The following is a 22,739-nucleotide window of genomic DNA, read 5'->3' as shown; positions in this document are numbered from 1 at the left end:
AGGAACTCCTTGTAGTCGTCTCTCGGTTGAAAGTTTTTCAATGCATTCTCTGCAAATGATCTTATTCTTTCAACGTGGTTAGGTATCAAAATTCCTTTGACGTATTCATCTTCGATTCCACTTCTGTAACTGGTTGTGTCTATTTTTTTCCATGTGTCGCGGAAATTTTTGAAGAGTGGAACGTTTGGCCCAGTTGTAAGAGGCAATTTTAGTTCGAATACGCTGCGCAACACCAATTCGAAGATGTGGTGTCTGCAAGTCAAGAACAAAAGACGTGTTTGCAACAGGTTCTCTAATAGTATTGCTGCACCGTTCTTATTTCCCAAATTGGATGCCGTTGTGTCACAGCAAAGAGCCTTTACTGATTCGCAAAGTCCCCAATCTCTTAGGACATCATGGATCGCATTTGCTTGGGTTACCCCTTTGCTGTTTTCTAATGCTGGAACCCCAAGGAGCTTTTCAACGGTACCATTTGTAACGACAACAGGTAGTCTATCAACCATTGCCCGTTTTGTTAGATCCATTAATAGTTTTCCATCCCACTGTAAAACGAGAGCGTCCAAAGTTTCAGTTTGGAAAACTTTTTTAATTTGATCAGCTCTTGCTGCACGCACTTTTTGTCGATATAATCGAATCGATGTCCGGTTGAGAATCAAAGATCGTAGATCAACGTTCAGAGCGTCCGCTATTGCAGCAACTAGATGTACTGCATCTCTATCACTCACTTCACATCTATCGAGGACGGCAACCACTTTGTTATTGAATATATTGATATTCCCTCGAGATTTTTTGCACGCTGATGGCCCAGCTTCATCTTCACTGTCGTTATCAAGAGAAATATTGGAGTATGTCCCGATACTTCCTTAAGTCAGAGTTTGAGAGATAGGGTCTTCTTCACTTGACGATAGTTCCACGAAATTGTCTGAAACGAATAATAATTTTTTTGGAATATTTTTCATCTAACGTTCAATGATTAAATAATATTATAAATAAAAGCTATCACTTACCTATCAAATCAATGTCCATTCGACTTTTGGATTGTCTTTTAGACATAATTTCGTTTCGCCTTTCCTCTTCTCTTTCCATTCTTTCGAAAAATCCTTCGACATTGTTGATAAATCCGACGCGACCATTTCGTCTTTGATTTTTAAGAAACGTCCTTCTTGTTTCATCAACTTCTTCGAGAACATTTCCATGAGCAATATCAAATAAATTATTCAGTTGAGAAGAAAAATGTTCTTCTTTTTCGCGATTTGAAGCTCGTCTCTTGTGTCTTTGCAAACCTGTCCATTCCTGATGCAAAGCCAACAGTTTGTCTATACAACGGGACTCGCTTTGAATCGGCAATCGCGCTTTGTCCCAAAAAACCTTCACTTCTCTTATGACTAATCTTGCACTATCCCGTGTATTTAATTTCACTTCTCGAATGTTGAAAAACAGAACTTTCAGCACTTGTTTTTTTGATGGCAACTTATTTCCATAGATCTGAGTATCAAGGTCGCTGAGTAAAAAAATATTTCGGCGTAGATCAGGCTGTACAGTCATTACGAAATAAGGTTAAGGCACATGCCGCTACAAGTCCGTGAGTGTTTTTATGAGGATGGTGACGGGTGAAATTACAGGGAAAACTGTCGTACGCTAGTTAGTTCTTATTTCCTATAGTCACACGGATGAACGTGCCGCGGATGATTTATCGTACAGTGATAGCTCGTCTCTAATTGAGACCAATATGACACGGAAAAGTTTTAACCTATGAGAGTGCGCGCGATATGTCGAATGTACGAGAGATCCGATGAGAGAGAGCGCGATCGGGTAACCAAATAAAAAAACAAAAAAAAACAAAGGTGAAGAAATCTAGGAGACCTCTACGGCCTACGTGCGCTAGTCGCCGTCTTAATAATACTCTAATTCGCAAAAAAAAACCAAAAACCAAAATCGGACTCGATGCGCTGCCCGCCATCGTCCTCGACTACGACGCTACTCGTCACTTAATTATACACCGCTAAACAAAAACGTGATCTAGATCATACTCGACGCGCTAATCGCAATCGTGATTGAATCTAGCTAATATCTTATTTCTACGGGCGCTAGTCGCCACCTTACTGATGCACAAACATCCGTAAACTAAATCAAAAAGACGTGACTCGACGCGCTAATCGCGACCAAATTAATCACTCTAGGAAGCTTTTCTAATCGCGCGAGTGTATAGCGTATTATGACGCATCCGAGCTCCAGTCGTAGTCCCTATTTCCCCAAAGTTCACCACCCTTTTTACGTACGCAGACTCGACGAGACCCCGTGCAGCGGAATTTGGCCGCACTTAATTTCACTCCGAAATTGTTCCCCACTCGAAACCGTGACTCGACGCGAGACTTTACAGGGATCCCCTTGACTCTACGCATTATCGCGAAAACTCAGGCTACGGTCATCCTCAAGGAGATCGGCAAACAGATTTCGAGCGCTACTCTAACTCTAAGATTACGTGGGCCGACCGTTTATCAGTGTGCCAATTTAACTTGCGCTCGAAATATGCCCGCAAAGAATTATAAGCGCTTACCGCTCCGCAGCCACCCGAGGAACTCTCCTACTCCAGTTTCTGCCATGTCACACACAAGTCTCTATTTCTTTTTTTTTTTTTGAATTTTTGCTCTACTCAACAGCCGCGAACTGTCGCCAGGACTCAAGTGACGAGTCCTGCAAATCGGAGCCGCAATTCGAACATGCCCCGAACATAGGCGCCATCCATAGTCAAATTTTTCCCGATCGCATTGGGGTTCTCGTTACGCAATTCTTACAATCTAGCGTATCGCTATCGTTGAATTCTGCTGTCGCGGGGTGTTGATTGGCTGGCCAGTCTCGGGTACCCCGTAGCTTGGCAGTGGCGTAGTGATCACTTCGCGAGGGTACCTGTCGTCAGTTGGGCGACGGAGGGGGGGGGGGGGGGGGGGGGGGCTACGGCTCGCCGGCCACCAACGGGAATCTCGTCCGCCTTGGATTCCCTCGCGGCAGAGCTCTCCGTTGACGCTCTCTCCGTAGCCTCGTGCGAGGCCCTCCTTTCGTCGCGATCCGCCGCGATTGCCATCCAGTAACGTCGTTCCGATTTGCTGCCGATCCCCTGTCTAAAGCCGCATTTACTCGCCACCCAAAAAAAAATAAACAAAAATCCTGAAAAGTCTTATTCGCTAAACCGGCGATGGTCCCCTCTTAGAGTCTCGGATGCGTGACTGTTGTCCTGGCGCTCTTTTTTGAAATGAGCCGCGGTCTGCTCCGCGTGCTCCCTAAGTCTGTGGTCCGTCTAGAGTTCGGGGAGCCGTGTGGAACGCGCAGTAAAAATGCCACGTTACAATATATATATATATATATATATATATATATATATGCACCTTAGGTATATATATATAATATATATATGTATATTGTAACGCTAAATTCTGTTACTGTCGGAGGAGGACTTACCGTTGACACTTTTGCGCGATTTTCCATTTATTCAAAATAATAAACTATAACAAAATCAATTAAGTTGGGCGCCAGACGCGTTAGCTTTGATTTTTAAACAATAATACGAATCAATGAAAATAACACGAATCCGTAAGAAAAATAAATAGAGAACCCGTTGTATGGCTGGCTAGGCTCAGGTACGCACACGCACACGAAATGGTAGAGTGGCGGTATTCAAGGCAGCTAACAATAATTACAGAATTAAAGAAAATAATGAAATAAAGAATAAACTCATGTCAGAAGGAAAATGAACAGGTCGATCGATCATATATTGTCGAGAAGGTTACATAGTCGAGACAGGCAAATGAAATGGTATCGACAGCGGTAGCTAATAAAATAAGCAATTGTTGTTTACAATAATTTCGGTAGAATAGAACTAAACGGTAGCTTTGAAACGAGAGACGGCAGTTAATAGAGAAAAATGAACGTAGGTCGGGAGATGCGATATAATGCAAGAATTCACTTCAAACTACATGTCACTGGGCGACGTGATCTTACCCAAGGTGCAAATGACGCTGCGAAAATTATTATTCTGTCAATTGGAAACGAGAGAACTTCACTGCAATCGGTAGAAAACAAGGTAACGATAGCTTGGTAGATAAAACGACGAATGTACCATAGGTTATAACCAGTACGAGAGGTTGACATTCATTAACAATGTACAAAATCTGTAGCGTAAACGATCGACTAGATAACTTTCGGTATAATTATTCATAAACGATAGAATCAATAATTTATAATAATTACGGACCGGATGGATTGAAAATTATATTAATATATATATAATGTGATTTATTTTGGAGGTTAGGTTTTGCAAATTAACAAGACGTGGCGTTGCTCTGAAAACAAAGATTTTTATTTTATCCTTTTTTTTCCTTCAGGGATCTGTGCATCTTATTATTTCATTAACAAACTCTCACCTGAAAACAAAGAAACGACATTCATGTTCTTTGTTTAATTTACCGATTTCTCCTTGACGTTTCACTATACTGTCTTTTATTTTGAGCCTCTTTGACACATGGCTCTTCTCTCTTATCTCTACCGTCTATAGCGACCCCGGGTTTACCGACATGGCGCATGCGCCTTTCAAAGAAATATATTTTCTTTACATATATATATATATATGGGAATTTCCATTCTCAGCGAAAAACCCGAACATTCTTCTCTCTCCGACATATATATATATATATATGTATATACAGGGTGTCCCTAAATTGAGGGACACGGACCAGCCAGCGTGATAGCTGACTGAAATGCAACCGAGAATTTCTTTACCGGAAGCTCGTCCGACGCATAGTTTTTGAATTATAAGCGATAGCGTTAGGCCAATCAGAGTGCACCATTTCATCTGGATTTGCCGCCACGGAAATTGCTGTTTTATTCGCTAGGTGAATTATTATTATTCGGTTACAAAGTAAATATCGGCACCACCCCTCTCTCGCTGTTGTACCCCTTCTCGAGCGCTGACCTCGGTATTGTTGCCGCGGCATACGCTGCCGGCCGCACACCCTCGGACGCACACTCGTGTGTGTGAAAATAAGCGAACGCCCAGCTACACAATACTACGAAACACACATCTACGAGTGAAAATAAAAATAAATCTCCAAATAAATCAGCGGATTTAAGATTTAATGTTATAAAACACTTCCAATCATCGATGTATGCATAAAACTAGAGATTTTAGATGATTGATATGCCGTTAGGGTTCATAATTAGTCATTCAATCAATCTGAATTATGCTTTCCGAACATTTTTTGTGTCTTTGCAACATAACTTTTCCACTAGTTTGAAATTCATCATTGACATCCGATTTTTCAATAATGCGAGGGAACAACAACTCGCTTAATTGACGTGTCAATAGGTTTGTAAATCAATTACAATTCACCTGAGTTAACACAAAATAACTGAATAAATGAGAATTCACTGAATCACTAAAATTGATAACTGAAATCATGAGAATAATTTGAGATATAACTGAATTAGGAAGAGTTTTAATAAGTCAAGTTACTTTGAATAACTTTAGATTCGTGCCAAAATTTTATGTTTAGAGAGAAAAATCATTAAATTCAGATGAAAAAGTAATTTTAAATCAAGAAGAAGAAAATTTCCAAATACCTGGATTCAAATGAAGCAATTTCAATTTAATAAATCTATCCGAATTTGAGGAAAAATAATTATTATTATTTAGACCAGAAAAATGAAGTCGAATTACATGAATAAATTCAATTAATTCAACTCAAAAAAATATGGTGTCATTCAAATTCCCAGTTATTTCCTCGTCGATTCAATGTGGGTCTGGAGTGGCAAGTAACGTTGAAATTGTTGAGATCAATGCTAGTGATGGCCACTTATCTGAGAATAATCGATGTATCGATTAATCGATTTCAACAAAATAATCGGACACGGCTCGATTCAATTGTAAAAATTAATCAATTTGGTAAATTTCTGCGTGTAGTCTTAATATCAGAAGAGATATTTCGATAATTCATAGTCTTATTCTGAATATTTTTAAGTTTGATAAATTTTGAGTGATTGATACTTAAATCACATACATCGATACTGTATTGCGTCGTTCGTGTGAGTAAACAAGCGGCTCCAGACCCACATTGAATCGACGAGGAAATAACTGGGAATTTGAATGACACCATATTTTTTTGAGTTGAATTAATTGAATTTATTCATGTAATTCGACTTCATTTTTCTGGTCCAAATAATAATAATTATTTTTCCTCAAATTCGGATAAATTTATTAAATTGAAATTGCTTCATTTGAATCCAGGTATTTGGAAATTTTCTTCTTCTTGATTTGAAATTACTTTTTCATTTGAATTTAATGATTTTTCTCTCTAAACATAAAATTTTGGCACGAATCTAAAGTTATTCAAAGTAACTTGACTTATTACAACTCTTCCTAATTCAGTTATATCTCAAATTATTCTCATGATTTCAGTTATCATTTTCACTGATTCAGTGAATTCTCATTTATTTAGTTATTTTGTGTTAACTCAGGTGAATTGTAATTGATTTACAAACCTATTGACACGTCAATTCAGCGAGTTATTTTTCCCTCGCATTATTGAAAAATCGGATGTCAATGATGAATTTCAAACTAGTGGAAAAGTTGTGTTGCAAAGACACAAAAAATGTTCGGAAAGCATAATTCAGATTGATTGAATGACTAATTATGAACCCTAACGGCATATCAATCGTCTAAAATCTCTAGTTTTATGCATACATCGATGATTGGAAGTGTTTTGTAACATTAAATCTCAAATCCGCTGATTTATTTGGAGATTTATTTTTATTTTCACTCGTAGATGTGTGTTTCGTAGTATTGTGTAGCTGGGCGTTCGCTTATTTTCACACACACGAGTGTGCGTCCGTGGGTGTGCGGCCGGCAGCGTATGCCGCGGCAACAATACCGAGGTCAGCGCTCGAGAAGGGGTACAACAGCGAGTGAGGGGAGGTGCCGATATTTACTTTGTAACCGAATAATAATAATTCACCCAGACGAACAAAACAGCAATTTCCGTGGCGGCAAATCCAGATGAAATGGTGCACTCTGATTGGCCTAACGCTATCGCTTATAATTCAAAAACTATGCGTCGGACGAGCTTCCGGTGAAGAAATTCTCGGTTGCATTTCAGTCAGCTATCACGCTGGCTGGTCCGTGTCCCTCCATTTAGGGACACCCTGTATATGTAAGCCAATAATTATATTGTTAGGAAGGAATGAAGATTAGGGTGATAATCTACACATGTAAGATGCAGTTAACAACTGAAATATTAAAAATATGTACAAATTAGTGAAATACAGAGATATTACCATTTACTAATAATCTTATAGCTAACCTGAATCTATACAATTGCCGATAGCAAACCCTTGTATACATCAATATAATAACATTGATGCTAACAGCTCGGAGTCTTGTTACATACTGACTCTCACACGCGTGTCAATAAGCGACGCAGCCAAGCTTGATTACGCACAAGCTTACATCCCCCCTTTTTAAGACCGAGGATATGTTCCGTCGGTGTAAGGAACCAACTTACTAGCATGAAAAATATTTGATTCCCTTTTTCTCAATCTACTGTCTAACAAGAACATTACATCAGAAATTTTCCCTTTAATTTTAAACGGACCTACTCTAATTGGATCTATTTTATTTTTATTTAATTTATTTACATTTTGTACATAAGCTGAGTCTCCTACATTGTAATTTATTTGCTTTACATTCTTATCATAGTATTCTTTATTTTTGTTGTGAATTTCTTTTGATTTCATAAAAGCTATTTCTCTATTGTTGACTAAGTTTGTTAAATTATTGTCGTTCACTTCTTTGGGTAAAAATGAATCGTTTAATCCTGTCAGCAAATAATTAGGAGTGAATCCGGTCGAACTGTGAATTGTGTTGTTGTAATCCTTTACACATTCTTCCGCCACCTGAGGCCATTCTAAGGATACATTTTTCCTTAACAAGTTTCTTAAAGGATCTAGTAAGCCAACATGATTTGGTATAAACTCCACATAAAAATTTATCTTGCTTAGAAACTGTCTAATTTGTTTTTTTTGTCGTAGGAATTGGAAACTTCTTAATAGCCACTAAATTATCGTTTATTGGTTTAATCATATTCTTTCCAATTTCGTGTCCCAAATAAGTTATTTTTTCCTGGGCGAACTGACATTTATTTTTATTCAATTTGAAACCTTGTTCATACAATGCTTGCAGTACTCGCTCCACATGATATAAATGTTCTTCGGAGGTTTTGGAGAACACCAATATATCATCTATGTAGTTCACTGTGAAAGCATCTAATTTATTTTTCCTTATTACGCTTGCTAAGACTCTTTGAAATATAGCAGGAGCCGATTTCAGACCAAAAGGTAAACATCTCCATTGCCAGTGTCCATGATGGGTTACAAAAGCCAATTTATATCTATCTTTTGCACGCACCGGAATCGACCAAAACGCCGAGTTTACATCAAATTTTGAGAAAAATTTACAATTTCTGGCTCGTATTGTGAGATCATCTATCCTTGGAAAAGGTTGTCTTTCTGGCACTACAATTTTGTTTAGCTCTTTAAAATCGATACACAAGCGTGATCTTTTTCCTTCTTCTCTCTTAAAAACCATGGTTACAGGAGCTGCATAAGGACTGCTTGACTCCTCTATTAAACCTGCATTCAACAAATCCTCTATTTGTCTCTCAATCTCTAATTTATCTTGGAAAGAGCATCTGTAAGGTTTCTTTGAAATATATCTATTTTCTGTCAATTTCACTGTGGCTTCATAATCTTTTACTATTCCTATATCAAACTTTGATTTGGCAAATATTATTTCATGTTTCTTTATCATATCCTCTATTTTATTAGTACTTATTTCATTATTGTTACTTTTCTTATCTAAGTTTTTATTTTTCTGTTGTTTCTGTGATATACACAAATTTTCGCTCTGACAGAGTTTGAATTTTTTTATTGAATCCAATCCCAGTAGAAAATCACAATCAATACCTTCCTTAACTATGAAAAACGGAAAATCTTCTTCTAAGTTACCAATTTTAGTACGTATTATTGCAATCCCTTCTGTTTTCGCCGTTCCAGCTACACCTTTAATAGTATCTCTCCCACCTATTATTTGTTTAAAATTTCTTTTATCATTCAAAAAAAAACCGTTAACCATAGAAATGTTGGATCCAGAATCATATAAACCAATTGCTGGGCAACCATTTGCAAAAAGCTTAATTTTAATAAGTGGGAGAACTATTCGTTTTTTGCTTCCTCATAACTTGCTACTACTTCCTGTAATTCATTATTATTTGTAACTTTTATATTTTCATTTTTAAAATTTTTAATTTGCCCATCTTTATTACGGCATATATTTTCTGGATGTAATCTATTTTTGAAACCTAACTTCTCACAAATAGTGCATGGTTTTTTTTCACTTTGCATTCTCTTGTTTATGTTATCATTTTTCGGATCGTTGATTTTACCTACTTGTTTTAATTTTGACATTAAATTTTCTATATTTGCGATAGATTTCCTATCTAACTTATTTTGAATGAATCTTGGTAAACTGATTACAATCATATTAATTTGTGTGTTTGTAGATAAGCTATCATCCGCTTCCAACAACAATCTCCTTTTTTTTAACGCATATTCTAATAACGAGCCGTTAAAGAATTTAAAATTATAGGCATACGCTATATCCGTCCAGGATTGTACAGAGAAGGTATCAATGAAGGCGTTATTCCATGCCTCCCAATTTAACAAAGAGTTCTGCCTAAGAAATACATTATACCAATCTAAAGCGGATTTCTCTAAAAACAATCGTAATACTTCAGCGTATTTATTTTTTACAATCCCTACTCTGTCACATTCCTGCACAAATAAATTAATCCACACACTAGCATTTATATTTTCCGTGTCGAACTTTTCAATCACTATATCTTTTATCAAATCGCTAGTTTTTCTTTCAAATGTGATCGTTGACCGTTCGTTTACCTCTGACTCTTGCTCTGTTGTGATTTCTTCTAAGTATTCATCAAACAACACGACGTTTCCTTCTGTATCCAAGTAAATATTCTCAAGGTATTCAGATAAGGTCAATACCACATTGCGAAATTTATTGCGGATCTTCAAACTTTTAACAACATTCTTCACTATTGGATTTTCAAAAAGCTCTTTATGTTGAGCACTAGTCTGCTTATCTGCCGGAAACGAAAAAATTTCCTCTTGGCCGAGCAGCTGTATTCTTTTCACTTTAACTACGGTGCTTTTTGAATCTACACCAGCCTCCGAGACAAAATAAAACTTTGCTTTACTCTCCATTGTATAGATTTGTAAGCCAATAATTATATTGTTAGGAAGGAATGAAGATTAGGGTGATAATCTACACATGTAAGATGCAGTTAACAACTGAAATATTAAAAATATGTACAAATTAGTGAAATACAGAGATATTACCATTTACTAATAATCTTATAGCTAACCTGAATCTATACAATTGCCGATAGCAAACCCTTGTATACATCAATATAATAACATTGATGCTAACAGCTCGGAGTCTTGTTACATACTGACTCTCACACGCGTGTCAATAAGCGACGCAGCCAAGCTTGATTACGCACAAGCTTACATATATATATATTGATCTATATTTTGTAACCAATTTTTTTGAGGTTGAGAGTAAAACGATAGAAATGAGATAATTGGTTACCCTACGGCGCAGTTACGAACCTGAATAATTAGACATGGAAAGAGATACGATAAGAGAAAGATATGATTGTTGGGCGCCAGACGCACATGCGTCAAAAATAGATAATTAAAGAAAAAGATAAAGGTAAAGGTAAAGATAAAGATAATAGGTAAAGGTAAGGTCAGGTTCTACGACGGTTGTGCGCAGCTTGCTAAGTATAGACAAGATAATGGTAGAGGGGAGGGGTCGAATCCAATAGACAAAATAAGAAACAGGTGAAGCAGGAATAGTATCAAATATATCAATTAAGAAGCGATAAATTTAATAATAAGCCAGTAGCTGAAGAGATTGAGATACAATTACGATAAATGCGATAATTAACAATATTTACAGCCAGAGAAAAGTTAAGCGAGAGATTTAACAAATAACGGACCGTTTTTTGAATGAGCGGGAGATATGCGTAAGCTCACGATACTATGATTCGAGGTAATAACTAATACGGTTCTATAATGAATATGCAGAACGGAAAAGATATACGGTACTTAAATTAAGCATTAAGCAAGTAAACCATAAAATATGAGAAGCGATTATAAAACACATGCGAAATACAAAAATTGTAATAGTTATCACATTACCAGAATGATCAGAAATAGGCAAAGACGGGGAATTATGAATTACAAGGTAAATTCAAGGCAACAGGTCAAGTAGAAAATTATTAGAAAATATAGGTACTAACAGATAATACGTAGTCTCCAGTTTGCGGTAAGTGCGAGAGAAAGAGAGATAATATTCGGTACGATAAAAGGAAATTCAAGATAAGACAAACAATATTCAAGATAATTAATATGCACGTACGGCAAACCAAAGAGGCTACGGACAACTACGATCAGCGATGTTAGCGAAGAAAATAATGAAAAAGATGTTATGCGATACGGCACAATAGTCCAATGTCAAATGAACGACAAGCGGGACCACACAGCGATGTAAGATCGCGCACGCGGTACACTCACTAAGATACGATAATCAACGGTAATAGGTAAAGAGACAGATATGAACTAATCAGAGAAAATATAACGAAATAGCAATGCTCAATAGCTAAGATAAAAATGATCCTTTAACGGAACGCGCTGCTAGACAGCGGGTTTAGACATTCAAATTATTCCAGAAGAGAAAGACAATGAAATAAAGCAATAGTCACTACAATGCGTGAGTAATAGTCAACCAGTCGCGAAGTTACTTGCAATAAGACAGAGAAAGGGACAAGATAGGAGATAAGAGAGAATAAGGTACGAGCCCAGGTGGCTCAAGCAGACCAACTGCAAGATAAATAGAGAAAAAGTACGAGCCCAATTGGCTCAAGCAGACCAACTGCAAGATAGAGAGAGAAAGAGATAAAGGCAAAGGTACGATATATTGCAAGTAATCTCGTGGCTTCACAAAATAGAAAAGGAACCTCACTTACGTAAAAGAAGATATAACAGGTACTAGAGAATGCGGTACGATAGCGAGAACTAAATCTGCAGATAGCGGTAATGGCACTAAATATTGGGATAGCACGTCGTTATTATTCAAGAACTGAACGTAGAGTCACGAGATGAGCGATGATCCTGATTTTCGTCGAGCTGCTGTCACGTGATTGTTCCTCAAATTTGCGGTATTCTAATTGGACCAGCAGGTCGCGTAGGTCTGGTCTACGGGTAGGCGGCGAAAATCCCTCGCCGCTTGTTTTTCTTCTCCCTCGACGACAGGTATGGAGGTATCGGGACGTCGGAAGGTGGTCAAAGATGTTTTCCGTCAGCTGTGCGGTATCGTTGGTGAGAGGGGAGGTCGTACCGCTCATGTGTTGCGATATTGAGGTGTGCGGATAATATTACGTCACCGATCTCTTGGACTTGCGACCGACTGTACTTCACTCCTTGCTTTACTGGTACTCCCCGTTGTAGCTATTTCGTCGGTGCTGCATCCCGGCCCTCGCTCATTGAAGCCCTCATGCCGGAACGATCTGGTGGTGATGGCCCTCAACCCGGATCCCCACACTATATCCACCAGATCCACGTGGTCAGCATATCGTAGCCTATTTTATGCCGCGGTCCTTCGATAGGACGGTTCGTGAAGAAAAAACCGTCCTCTATTTGATAGACAACGACTTAGTAGGTGTTAGGGTCGGTTCAGCTCCAGGCTGATAAGTATCATCGACGGGAGGCTTTGTTGTGTTTTTGACGCACAGCCCTGTACGCCGCCTGAAGATGCATCCGAGCGGTAGAAGCATTCATTCGTGGTTCAGCTTCTGGCCGATAAGTCTTAAATAGTCGGAGGTACTATTTGTGCATCACGCACGACCCTGTTCGATAACTAGATAGGCATCCATCGGGAGTGGTTTCAGCGGTATTCATTCGTCTGTAGTCGGTGGTGGTCGATGGTGAGCTGGTACGTGACCCCTGTCAGGCAGTGTCCTGGTATCTTGACGCGAAGATCTCGTAGATGGTTCTCGTAGAGCGTTACAGATTTAGAAAATAGCATAAAATTAGCTTAGTAAAGAGAATTCAACTTAAAGATAATTAGTCGTTCATTTTTGGAGTATTGGCCTCAGACGTGCTTTCGTTATTTTTAGCGATATTTGTACCTAGGGGAATGCGATAATTAAACAAAGTGACGGGGTACGAAATACCACGTCACAATATATATATGTTACGTCCGTGAGTAGAGTTTACTCCTGAACGGAAAGAGTAACCTGGTTGGCTTCGCTTTTAGGTTTCAGGTCAACCGGAAATCAGGATGGGGATTGAATAAACTTGAGTATGTTTGATATATCGATTATATGTTCATTGCGTAGAACTTGAGATACCGGTAGGAATGAATTGTGTGGTACGAAAGACATATAAGAAGTCTAGATGTGGAGTTGTCGAGAGTTAGAATAGGAGTGTCTCTGGAGACGTAAAACGTACGGGTGCAGAAAACGTGTGACAATGCTAGAAGTAGGGAATGGAATTTGATGAGTAAGCGCGATAGTAAATAGCGTGAGACTACGTAGAGATAAAAGGACAGGACAGAGACCATGAGATTGATGTAAGAACTGTGGGAGAGTTAGCGAGTAGGAAAAATAGAGAGAAGTGGTATGCTGGACGTAACATCCCCGCCCCGTCAGAGGGAGCATAGCGGTAGATATGGTCCCGAATATGGAAAGCAAGAAGGTGGAAATGTCATATACAGTAGTGAAACATGATTTCAAAGTATGTGCTTAAAATTAGCTTTATAATTTTTCTTATTATAGGTAGTGTATGGTATTTATAATCTGAATATAATATGTTGTACGTATATATGAAAATGATAATTGGTGTGTGTTTACAAGTATGTAGTCGCAGTATGAATGTAGATTGAATATTGATTGATGCGTTTAGCAACATTAGTTGGATATTTGAGGGTAAGTGTTTGTAATGGTAAGTTTATGTTTGAGATAGTATGGTTCATATTCTGGATTGCGTATGAGCGTAAGGCATATAGTTATAATAATATGGTTACATAATGTTGTTCAAAGCTAGGCGCCTAGGGTTAATGCGCGTGGAAGCGGATTAGTACACTTAAGATTAATCAACAATGATTTCTTTGATTTGCTGGTTCCTAAGTAAAACTATGTTTTTTTTTTTTTTTTTTTCGAGATACAGAGTTTAACCTATTTGTACAATGATATCGGTTATGAGTGTAGATATATTTTGGGCTAATTGTAAACTAAGGGTATAAGATCGTCATTACAATCATTTTAATGCAGTAGCGTATACAAGCATATATTTTACTTATGTCTGTTTGGCAGCCCAACAGCAGATCTTGGTAGCAATATAGTAGTTGCCTATTTGTAATAAGGTTTTCGTAAGGTTTTAAGTACTGGTGGGTTTAAAGGAACCGGAGGTGGTGTGTAAGGAACCGCATCATGGGTTTCTACTTCGTTAGGAATGGGTAGGACAGAAGAAGTAGGTGGGTAGATAATATTTAGCTCGATTGGATTTTCATACCCTGTTTGTCTGGCTCTAAATGTCTGGTTCGTTTTTTTAACTTTACAATGTGTGCACAGAGTAATGACTTTGCCGAGGCATTAGTGACGGTAGAATAAGTATAGGGTTGCGAGAGATAGTAAACCTACACCGCTGTAAGTAAGAGCGTCCAGGATGTGAAACATATAGCGCTGTGTGCGGTGGTGTGTGCTGATATCAGTAGCTTGTTTTACGATATCATGCAGTGATAGTTCGGTATTGGCCAAGGCATGTACATTTATGTGCGAGGTTTTGTGGAGTGGGGGGATTGCAATTAAGGATAAATTTGTGGTTTCATTCAAATTAAGGTTTTTGTATATCCGGTCCAGATCGAGGGTGAAGTTCGGGATGTATGAGTGGGTTTCAGATGAGGTCGAATACCTAGTTGTGGAGAGTGTTACCTCACCTGTGTAACCAGTGCACTTGTTATTTAGTCGTAATATTCCGGCTCCTGAAATGGCGATTCGCGAGGTGTGGTCGTTCGGACATAATATGTGTACGGTTTCTGGTTTTGCTGAGGAAAATATCCAAGCGTTGGTGACGGAAAGTTCCGTCCAATATGTGCTTTCGAAAGATGTTAGTCTAACGTTGCAATTTTTTGTTAGTGATTGTGAGGAGTGGAGAAACAAGTCGACTTCGCATAGCTTTTGGATTCCGCTGTGGAATACTGGTTGACTTTGTCTGCAAATGTATCTGTTTTACGTGAGGATACATTTGTTGATTTTCGGTGCGGATAGCTGGAAGTATGACGCTCTATTTAGTGTTATTGCTACATAGTCAGCACTGGGTTGAATGTATGCGGACGTCTTGGAAATCGTGTCGCAGGATTGTCTAAATGGTATGGGTAGCAAGTGGTATAAATTGAAAGTATCTCTATTTAATATGGGTATTGAGATGACGTAAATCAATCGCGGCTCAAAATATGCGATTTCTACTTTCGATATTCGGACTAACTCTTCAGCGTACGCGGCGTCTATGGGAACGGGAAATTCTAGAAGAGGTTTCAGCAATTGAAGGGTTGGATGCTCGAAATCATTTGTTATAGAGATAAAATTTTTGGATGTATTATTCCTTGTTGTGCAAAGAGGATAGCGTCTATTAGGTTGTTAAGATCAAGTTCGTAATTATTCATGTATCTGTCTAGGTCAATGAGGTGTCTAATAAGTGAGATTGCAGTCTTGCTTGTGGGCATGAATCTTCCCGAGACAGTCACTTGGTTGCTCAGGGTTGCCAATATGCGGTCTTGTAATTCGTTGTGGGATGCAATGTTACGGATCGGAACTATTAATTCGACTAATATGCAATTTAAATAGCAACACTGTCATTACGGCGGTTATTCCTTTCGGTTTCCCCCTCTTAGTCCAGTATGACCGGCTCCTTAACGACTCGGCAATACTGGGACAGTCCTTACGAGAAAACCAAACAAGGCGGTCACGCACTTCGGTATTATTTTTTTTTCAAACGGTTATTAGCGGTTTTTCTCGGGATACATCCTCGTAATAATTCACGGTTTTCTTATCTGTGATTAATTTGTTCCGGCACTTACGTTCTGTCTTTTCTTCTTGTACTAATCTATTTTCTGTGCGGAAAAAGAGGGAAACGATCAGGGAAACCTCAATCATCGGTTCGGTACTCGTGCCATTTTCTCTCCCGATTGTGAGAAACACCCGACAGACCAAGTCCCTTCGAAAGGAAACCTACGTTTATTCATACTCTTCAAGGCTATTCGCAACGCAACGTTATCTAGTTCGTTACGATATGCGCCCAGTGTCGATTGCACTATATTTGTTTGTTTGTTTAGCAGGATCGCTAGATGGTTTGTATCGTTGTATAGATTATCTATCTGTTGGTTCAAGTATTCACCGTCTTCTACATCTAGTGTTCCAAAAAGTGATTTGGAGAGGCTTCCCACAAAGTTTAAGGCTCCTCTTTTGTCGCGTTGCGTTGCTCACTTGGCCAGCTCCCGGTGCGCTTTGTTAACTGTGCGATGACCAATTAATGATTTTATTTGCTTTTGGTATTCTTTGATTGTACTTATTCTGTTGGCTAACAATTCTATATGGTCACTCGTATCGCATCTACTTGCTAAGGTAGTACATTTTTCGCGTATTTTGTTCAAATAGTCTGTAATTTTTAATAAGTGGGATAACATGTTACCAAGATCCACATAGTTGATTAGCGTCCATTCTTCGTTGAATGTCCGTAGATTGTTTGTTTGTTCAAAGTGGATGCCGGGATTACCGTTAAGTTGTTGTATTGTGTACGGTATTTCATCGTGGTCGGTGATTTCCGCACTGGCCCTGTAATGATATACATATTCTACTGAGTTTGCAAGAGCTTGATTACTGAGCGAATCGCGTCTTGTTATTGTCGGTTGTACTGTGTTTGATATTGAACATACGGGCCTTTATAATGATTTTGGAATTTCGACCTTGTTTCGTTCAATAGGTAGACAGTAGGCTGATTCAAAAAAAACGGCTAATTTTTTTTTTTCAAAATCCTCACATAAAAACTTCCGAGAAGGTGTGAAAAGACGCCTGTAAAAATCAGAGCCCTTAATATTATTATTAAGAGGTCGCGCATCGGGAATTTCTGTTTCCCGTTTAAATAACACAGGAATAAATTTTTTTAAATTTTGCAATTTCGTATTTGTGCAACGGCTCATTGAATTAGCGGACCAAAGCATATTTTTGTAGGAAATTTGACGCTCTACAAAAAAAGTCCTTACAAAGTTTTCGATAGTCACACTCCTTCAAAAGTTATTCGAGGTCAAAGTTGAACTTACAAAAAAATTCAATGTTTTTTTTTTTTTGATGATACTATGAACCTTTTCTCATTATTTTGTTATAAAGAGGATAGATTTCGGAACAATTACATTTCCAAATAGTCAAGTGCATCAGTTATGGATTCTCCATATAACATGTTTATTATTTAACATCGCATTTTTGTAAGGTAACTTTATATTGACTCGATGGGAAAATTAATGATTGAAAAAGCCCAATTAGAGTAAGATATATTTATTAAATATATCTTTATAACAAAATAATGAGAAAAGATTCATAGTATCATCGAGAAAAAAAAAAAAACATTGAATTTTTTTGTAAGTTCAACTTTGACCTCGAATAACTTTTGAAGGAGTGTGACTATCGAAAACTTTGTAAGGACTTTTTTTGTAGAGCGTCAAATTTCCTACAAAAAAATGCTTTGGTCCGCTAATTCAATGAGCCGTTGCACAAATACGAAATTGCAAAATTTAAAAAAATTTATTCCTGTGTTATTTAAACGGGAAATAGAAATTCCCGATGCGCGACCTCTTAATAATAATATTAAGGGCTCTGCTTTTTACAGGCTTCTTTTCACACCTTCTCGGAAGTTTTTATGTGAGGATTTTGAAAAAAAAAAATTAGCCGTTTTTTTTGAATCAGCCTAGTAGACAGTTTGTCCTACTTCAAATCTTTGTGGGTTAATCGTTCTGTCGTAGTGTTCTTTACTTTTCTGTTTAGCTTGTTTCAGGTTCAACGCGACGCGTTTACGGATGTCTGTGAGATTCGCTATTAGATCAAGGGGGAATGTATCGTATGTATGCGTGGATGTGTTGCTTAGTATCGCATCTGTCGGTAGTTTAGCTTCCGAGCCGAAGATCAGCTGGTGAGGTGAATAATGTGTACTGTCGTGTTTCGCTGTATTATAGCACAAAATTGCGAAACGTATGAATTCATCCCAATCTTTACCTGCGTTGGTGTAATGTTTGATGTATTCCGTAATTACAAGGTGACTTCTTTCTAATGAGCCGTTTAATTGCGGTCTATAGGCGGTTGTTCGTAGTTGTTTAATTTTGAAGAGCCTGCATATTTTTTTGAAGGCCGTACTCATGAAGTTTCGTCCCTGGTCAGTGAGTATAGTTCGCAGAGATCCATAGCGCGTGATGTGTTCTTTAGCGAATACTGTCCCTATCGTCTTTGCCGTAGCATCGGGAAATGGAATGGCGTCTAAGAACTTGGTCAGATTGCACTGGATCGTCAAAAGGTAGCGGTTATTCAATTTCGTAACAGGGAGTGGACCAAGTAAATCTAGGGCTACTTTGTCAAAGGCCTCTGCGGGCGTGTCAGTGATTGCCATGGGTAATTTTGTTTCGATCCTGACTAGTTTTTTCCTCTGGCACCTGCCGCAAGATCTGATGATATTTTGAATTTGCTTTTTCATATTCGGCCAAAAATATTTTTCTCCTACTTTACTGAAAATTTTTGTAACGCCTTGGTGTCCTCCGATCAGTGACTCGTGGTACTCTTTGATCATGTCTTCGCGTAATCGTTCGTCTGGTATAATTGTAGTATTTCTACAAAGTGTTACTCGAATGTCTGAATCCGCAAAAATGTGATGAATGAGTTTTTTGAAGATAGATCGTAGAATATCATCTACTCCTGGTCCTGACATGGGGAATGATATGGACCGAATGTCTAGTCCGGACAAGATAATCCTCAAGTTAACTAACGTGTAGAAAATGTCGTCAAGTCTGCCCGGGTCTGATTGACGTGGTTTCACTGCGAGGGTAAAAATGTATTTGTTGTTTTTCAACCAAGTTTTAATTACGTCGGATATTTCTGGATTCTGGGTTTGAGAGGATTTCATGCTTATTATATTTCCGTCTTTCAACTGTTTTTCTAGTCCTTCTGTCCAACCACAATTAACTGATACGAAATGAGCGTGATTGTGGCACAACATGAGAAGTCCGTCATTAGTTTCGGTTACGTTGGGAGTTGGTCATATGTCATTTTGATTTTTTATGAAGTAATCCAAGTGTCACGAGCGCCGCATATTTACACCAAATCATCATAAACTATGTCAATTAATAATATCGCTTCAGAGACGAGGAAGCATAGCTTAAATATATTAGTCAATCTATATAAAATATTTCTTACAAAACAGTTCGTGGCATAACCGAGCGGAACGGTGTAGTTGACGGACAGCAACGTCAGCGTCTCTGCGGCCGCCAGATCCCGGGTGTAATCAAAACCGGGATGAGGCGATCGCGAGATCACGTGCTTCGAAGATGACTGTCACGAGGCGAGCCTTTGTTTCAAAATTGTAAATTCAGCGAAAACCTCGCTCGCGGCCCGACGTTCCAAAGGGTGTCGGACGAGCAAGCGAAGTCAGTCCGTTAGAGAGAGAGTAAAATCAACATCTACGGAAACAGGCCCCTTCAAAGCTGTCGAGTATAGAGTTATCAGTCTTAAAGTCATCGACGAATAGAGAGTGAATTCCTCTAATTCTACACGCGTTGTTCACAGCGTCTCGCGTCGCGACGTTAGTCGTTCGAAGCTAGAATATAAGAGTAGAAAGCTGTGCCACAAACTTAATCAAGTTGTGTAGTAATAAGAATAGTGATAATTGAGAGAGTGTAAAAATTCGGAGTAGAAACCACCAAAAGAGTGAGTAGATGTATGAACGAGAACAACTAGGTTAAGAACATTCATGTAGGCTTCCTCGTCTTAGATATTCACCCGCTGCTTTCGCTTGCTATTTTCAGTTGCATTTGATTCATTAAGACTTGATCCCATAGTAAACATTCTATTACATTAATATCATTGAATCCTCCAAACCTATTCCCAGGATCGCCCTGTAGAGGACGATCACCTCCCGACCCACCAAAAAAATAAGAATAAACCTCTACGGTTACCTAGAGGGTCAAGTCGTCGCGTGCGAGACCGCTCTGCACGTGACATAAGCAACAAAAGTTGTCATTGTCAATATGGGGGCGGTCCGGTTTTCGCTCTTCGGGATTGTCGCGACGTTGTGAGCATGAAGGTGGTAGCGTTGCCGTAGGTACAACGAAGGCATCGCTATCCGTGTCTTCAACAGCTGACTCCGGATCATGTGTCACGGAGTCACTCTCCGAGATATCAGTTGGTTAGCGCGAGGGAGTGGAAACCGAAGCATCTTGGAGCTGACCTAGTGCCGGTCCGACGCGTCGGCCGACGAGTTAAAGGGGGAGCAGGGATTCTGGGTGTTGATGCGTTTGCTTCAGATTCAGAAGATGTCGAGTCATAAGTCGGGTTTTGATACTTACAAATGGTGATCGCTATGTCTGAGTCTTTAAATATGTAATGGATCATCCGATTAACAAGGTTCTAGTCTAACTCATCTGAGCCGCAGCCTAGTCTTGGAATCGAGAGCGATTTGACTTTGTCTTATTCTAAGCAATTCTTTAGATTTACTAGGGCGTTGAACAGTATTTCTTCAGTTGGTTTCTGGTAGTGGTATTTTTTGGTTACTCGATTGTAAATGAGGCGGTTACCATGTGGCAGTGTCAATACGTTCGTTACTTCAGGATCTAGTTGTTGTAGTTGATCTCGGGTGATTATTTTCCTATTGATTAGTTGTCCCGCGACTCCTCGTGATGTCTTGCAGTCTGCCGAGATGCAGTGGGCTAGGTTATCTTGTCTGTCGAGGAGATTGGCGCGTATCTCTTGAATAAATTTACTATGCTTTAATGGTAGGTGGTTGAGATCTGTTACGAATTCCGTGAATCGAGGGGCGTAATTTCGTCCTTTACTGGTACAGTGCTCCCGCCCTAAGATATCCCTTTGTAAGATATTACTTCCCCTCATTTTACTATAATTTCCCCGCAATTCGGCTTCCCCACTACACTCAGTATTTTTTACTTGCGCATGCGCTTAAGCCGGTACTATAAGTCAGCTGTCTACATATACATAGTGTAACCAATATTTTCTTATATAAAGTTGAGGGTAAAACGATAGAACAATAATTGGTTACCCTACGGCGCAGTCACTAACCTGAATAATTAGATAGAGAGAGAGATACTAAGAGAGAAAGATACGATTGTTGGGCGCCAGACGCACATGCGTCAAAAATAGATAATTAGAGAAAAAGACAAAGGTAAAGGTAAAGGTAATAGATAAAGGTAAGGTCAGGTTCTACGACGGTTTTGCACAGTTCGCTCAGAGAGACAAGATAATGGTAGAGGGGCGGAGTCGAATCCAATAGATAAAATGAGAAACAGGTGAAGCAGGAATAATGTCAAATATATTAAGCAAGAAGCGATAAGTTTAATGACAAGCAAGTAGCTGAAGAGTTTGCGATACAAGTACGATAAATGCGATAATTAACAATAGTTACAGCCAGAGAAAGGTTAAGCGAGAGAGTTAACAATTAACGGAACGTTTTCCGAATAAGCGGGAAATATGCGCAAGCTCGCGGTATTAAAGGTAATGAGTAACACGGTTTTAAGATAGATAGGCAGAACAGAAAAGATATACTGTACTTAAATTAAGCGGTAAGCAAATAAATCATAAAATAGGAGAAGCGATTATAAACACATGCGAAATACAACAATTATAATAGTTATCACATTACCAGAATGATCAGAAATAGGCAGACAGGGAATTATGAATTACAAGGTAAATTCAAGCGACAGGTCAAATAGAAAATTAGCATAAAATATAGAGAATAACAGATAATACGTAGTCTCTAGTTTGCGGTAAGTGCGAGAGAAAAAGAGATAATATTCGGTACGATAGAAGGTAATTCAAGATACGGCAAACAATATTCAAGATAATTAATATGCAACGCACGGCAAACCAAATAGACTACGGACAACTACGATCAGCGATATTAGCGAAGAAAATAGTGAAAAAGATGTTATGCGATACGGCACAATACTCCAATGTCAAGTGAACGACGAGCGGGACCGCGCAGCGATATAAGATCGCTCCCGCAGTACACTCACTAAGATACGATAATCAACGATAATAGGTAAAGAGACAGATAGAAACTAATCAGAGAAAATATAACAAAATAGCAATGCTCAGTAGCTAAGATAAAAATTGATCCTCCAACGGAACGCGCTGCTAGACAGCGATATTAGACATTCAAATATTCCCGAAGAGAAAGATAATAAAATAAACAATAGTCACTACAATGCGTAAGTAATAATCAACCAGTCGCGAAGTTACTTGCAATAAGACAGAGAAAGGGACAAGATAAGAGATAAGAGAGAATAA

Source organism: Neodiprion lecontei, chromosome 3 (genome assembly GCF_021901455.1).
Source record: "Neodiprion lecontei isolate iyNeoLeco1 chromosome 3, iyNeoLeco1.1, whole genome shotgun sequence".
Classification (NCBI taxonomy): domain Eukaryota; kingdom Metazoa; phylum Arthropoda; class Insecta; order Hymenoptera; family Diprionidae; genus Neodiprion; species Neodiprion lecontei.
The sequence above is the reverse complement of the archived record's forward strand: the minus strand, read 5'-3'. Positions refer to the sequence as shown.